At 42.9% G+C, this 4,776-nt stretch overlaps 1 pseudogene; it reads left to right on the plus strand.

Annotated features, from left to right (window-relative positions):
* The first annotated feature begins 1,928 nt into the window (after positions 1-1,928).
* On the plus strand, positions 1,929-2,439 carry LOC110327034 (annotated as a pseudogene).
* The last annotated feature ends 2,337 nt before the right edge of the window (positions 2,440-4,776 follow it).

Genomic DNA, 4,776 nt, shown 5'->3' on the forward strand with positions numbered 1-4,776 from the left:
TGGGACTCCAGTGTTTTACCTGAAGCACAAGTACTCTTTGAATGACATCATGTTCTGTTACCTGTCAAGATGTAGCCTGAGACCCTTTCCTTACAACTTCAGCAGCCTCTGGGTACCCTTATGGTGGAACCAGGAAAACACTGTCCTGATGCTGTGACGACTTGCCCTCAAGCCGTTGTCTCCGGTGTCTTCGTTCAGAGTTTAAACTCAATCCAAAGGCTGGCCGCTCCTCTCTCAGAATCTTCTGAACATTTCTTAATTTTCATAAGTTCCAAGCTAACTGTTTTCCCTTTATATGAAGATCTTTTTTAAAAGTTTGATTAGGAGACTGGAGAGGTGGCTCAGCACTTAAAGTTGCTTTCTGTTCTTGCAGGAGACTGGAGTTTGGTTCTTAACCCATGTTGGGCAGCTCACAACTGTCTGTACCTCCAACACCAGGGGATCTGATACCCTCTTCTGACCTCCACAGATACCCATGCACACACATGCGCACACCCATATGCACATGCTCACACACACTCACACATATACACATATATACACTCACACACACATATACTCTCACACGCATACACACACTCACACACACACATACCTATATACATATATACACTCACACACACATACACACACTTTCAAACACATACACACACTCACACATACTCATATATATACACTCACAGACACTCACATATACACATACACACACCCTCATATACATACATACATACATACACTCACATATACACATACACACACCCTCATATACATACATACATACACACACATAAACATAGACACACACCAAAATAAAATAAATCTATTTTTAAAATTCTTTTTAATTAGTCTTTGATTTACCAACATTGTAAAGAGAATGGCTTATGTTATCTTCTGGAAACTTGGAATTTTTCAATACAATTGATAGTGAGTTTAAGATCTATGTCTTTCTTCTGTTGGTATCCCAACTCCACTAGCCCTATGTTAGCAATGTGTGTGACAGGGTCCTGGTGACAGAGCCATCTTTCCCTCCTGATGCTGACATCCAATGGATGCATCTCTGTAACACGTTTTCCTATTTAGTAGTATAAGAGCTCAACTCCACCTCTGCTCCTAAATACTCTTTAAATGATGTATTTATTTTTACTCTACATGCATTGGTGTTTTGCCTACATATATGGCATGTGTGAGGGTGTCAGATGCCCTGGAACTGGAGTTACAGACAGTTGAGAGTTGCCATGTGGGTGCTGGGAATTGAACCCAGGTCCTCTGGAAGAGTAGCTAGTGCTCTTAACTGCTGAGCCATCTCGGCAGCCCCTATATATTCTTTTTAAATTACATTTGAAGTATGTGTATGTGTGAGAGAGAAAAAGACAGACAGACTGACAGACAACAGACAGACAGAGAGAGGAGACATCAAGGCCATAATGAAAAGACCACATGCAAAACCTCAAGAGACACAGTTTAAAAGAATTACAGTCGCAGAGCTGGAGTGATGGCTCAGAGGCTAAGAGCACTGATTGCTTGGTCTCCTGGAGGATCTGGCTTCAGTCCCAGCATCCACATGGTAGCTCACAACTGTCTGTAACTCTAGGTCCAGGGTTTCTGATGCCTTCTTCTGCTCTCCATGGATGCCAGGAACATATGTGAGTACATGCATTCAGACAGAACACCTATACTCGTAAAAATGAATTGACTAATTGATTAAAACATAAGGAATGGTAGTTTAGTAGCCTTGGTGTTTCCTAAAAGAAGACTGAAAATTAATGAGTTTATCAGGAAAAAAAAGTTAGGAAAAGGAACAACAAAAGCCTAAATAATAGAGAAAAAGAGAAAAAGTGAAAAAGATAGGAAAAAAATAACAAAATAAAAAAAATAGGGTTCCGCTCCTTCCAGCCGCGGGGACGTTCGGAGTGGACACAATGGTCACCGCCTCTAAAGAGAGAATTCCCACACCCATGGCTGGGGTTCTGTGCTCTGTGTTCCAGAGGCCTCCAGGCAGACTACAGACTGTGAAGAAAGGTGCAGAATTTCTCATTGGTACAGAATGGATTCGTCACAAATTTACCAAATCAAGAATTCCAGATAAAGTGTTTCAGCCTAAACCTGAAGATCATGAAAAGTATGGTGGGGACCCCCAGAACCCTCATAAACTGCACATTGTCACAAGAATAAGAAGTACAAAGAGGCGTCCATACTGGAAAAAAAGATACCATCAAGATGCTCGGACTACAGAAGGCACACAGCCCTCAAATTCACAAGAACATCCCATCGGTGAATGCAAAACTGAAAGTGGTTAAACACTTGATACGCATCCAGCCCCTGAAGCTGCCGCAGGGACTTACCACAGAAGAGACCATGTCCAGCACATGCCTCAAGAGCACTGGGGAGTTGGTCGTGCAGTGGCACCTGAAGCCTGTGGAGCAGGAGGTGAAGTCCTGACACCACACAGCTTCAGCTCACAGGTGCACTCACTGAGGGAACCGTTCTCATTAAAGAGTATGTTCATCCAGTCAAAATATATATATATATACAGAAGCCAGGCATGGTGGCACACGCCCAGCACTCAGAAGGCAGAGGCAGGCAGATTTCTGAGTTCAAGACCAGCCTGGCCTACAAAGTGAGTTCCAAGACAGCCAGGGCTATATAGAGAAACCCTGTCTCGAAAAACCCTGTGTATATACACAGAGGTGATCAATAATCCAAGAATGGGGTCTTTAAAAATGTCTAAAAATCTTCAGGGAAAAAAAGTCCTTTTTTAAAAAAAGATCAAGCCATGTATAACGAACGGCACACACCCTTAATCTTAGCAGTTGGACGCAGAGGCAGGTGATCTATGTGAGTCCGAGGCCAGCATGCTCTGCAAAGCCAGGTCCAGGCCAGCCAGGGCTACACAGCGAGACTCCTAAAAATAAAATAAAATAGTATCCTACCAAACTCAGACAGCTCTGTTTTAAAGATAGAAGGTACCATACTATAAATAACTTCAAGGCCACAAGTCTGAAATTTTCTACAAGAAATGTCATTTGCCAAAACTGATACTGGGGGAGGGAGGGAATGAAGAAAAGCAAACAGCAAAAAAGAAAGAAAGAAAGAAAGAAAGAAAGAAAGAAAGAAAGAAAGAAAGAAAGAAAGAAAGAAAGAAAGAAAGAAAGAGGAGAAAAGAAAGGAAAGGAAAGAAAGTCACAGCCGGGCGTGGTGGCGCGCGCCTTTAATCCCAGCACTTGGGAGGCAGGGGCAGGCGGATTTCTGAGTTTGAGGCTAGCCTGGTCTACTCCAGGACAGCAAGGGCGATACAGAGAAACCCTGGGGGGGGGGAGAAAGAAAGAAAGAAAGAAAGAAAGAAAGAAAGAAAGAAAGAAAGAAAGAAAGAAAGAAAGAAAGAAAGAAAGAAAGAAAGAAAGAAAGAAGAAAAGAAAGTCACATTGCGTTGTAACTATTGAAAGTCTGGACTCACCTGCAAAAAACAGAGTCTTAGACTTCTCTAGGAAGCAGAAAAGGGGAAATGAATCTCTAGCTTCTTTACAGGAACCAGGGAGACGGAGCAGAATTGTGGGTTGCACAGTGAAAGGCAGAGAAAGGGCATCTAAGCTTCACAGCCCTCAACAGAAAAGGAGCCAGAGAGAACTTCAGGGTAAACCACAACCACCAGCACGGCAGCTTTTCAGATAGAGTTTGTGAAAGGGATACATTGTTAGTCTTCACGGCTGCAATTTACTCCTGTGTGTCTATAAAAAGCTGGAAGCAGGCTCAGACATTCCCTTATACAGTCTATATAGACACTACCCTAGCCTAGTCCTGATGCTGTGACAGAAGACCTCTGACTGGTGTCTTAGGTCTTTTTCTCCATTGCTATAGCACAATACCTGAGACCAGGTAATTTATAAAGAACGGGGGTTCACTCAGATCACTGTTCTAAAGCCATGGTGTTGGCATCCATGAATGCCTTTTTTTTCCTTTGCTGAGACATTATCTGGTAGAGGGTGTCCCATAGCAAGGCACAGAACTTCAGCTGTCTGATCTCCCCCTTTCTCCCTTTTAGACACATAGTCCACATTGGCCTTGAATCTGAAGATGACCTTGAAGAGTCCTCCTGCCTCTACCCCCCAAATGCTGGGATTATAGATAATCTGTGACCTGTTATGTAGCGTTGGACTCACGCCTTGGTGTTTGTTAGGAGAGAGCTCCACCAACTGAGCACATTCTCAGCCCTTCCCCAATTTTCTTCTAAAGATATTGATGCCATTATGGGGGGGGGTCCCACCTTGATGATCTTATTTATTCTATTTCTCCCCAAAAGTTCTACCCCTAAATACCATTAGCATATGACTCTGAAGGCTATACTTTAAATTCATGGATTCTGGGAAACTGTAGCAAGAGGGCAATTTATAAATAATGCCATTTCTTTTCCATAGTTACTTAGACTGGAACACTGAGAATCAGTACCTGGTAAGGGTTTGTAGAAAACACATTGCCACAGTGTCTTTGCACATACAGAGACTGGAAGGACAAAGAGATACATCAGACCCCTCAAAAGCCCTTTTGGAAGAATTCTAATCCCATATTCCCTCCTACAGACCCACCAATGACCACTACCAAACTGGGAAGTAAGCTTTAGCGTGAACTTTGGAGGGGCATAAACCTTCAGATCATGGCTAGTATCTGAGGGGTTTTTTGGTTCTCTCTTTGTTTGATCAAGAGTAATTCTCTCTCTCTCTCTCTCTCTCTCTCTCTCTCTCTCTCTCACACACACACACACACACACACACACACACACAC

The sequence above is a fragment of the Mus pahari genome, chromosome 9 (assembly GCF_900095145.1).
Source record: "Mus pahari chromosome 9, PAHARI_EIJ_v1.1, whole genome shotgun sequence".
Classification (NCBI taxonomy): domain Eukaryota; kingdom Metazoa; phylum Chordata; class Mammalia; order Rodentia; family Muridae; genus Mus; species Mus pahari.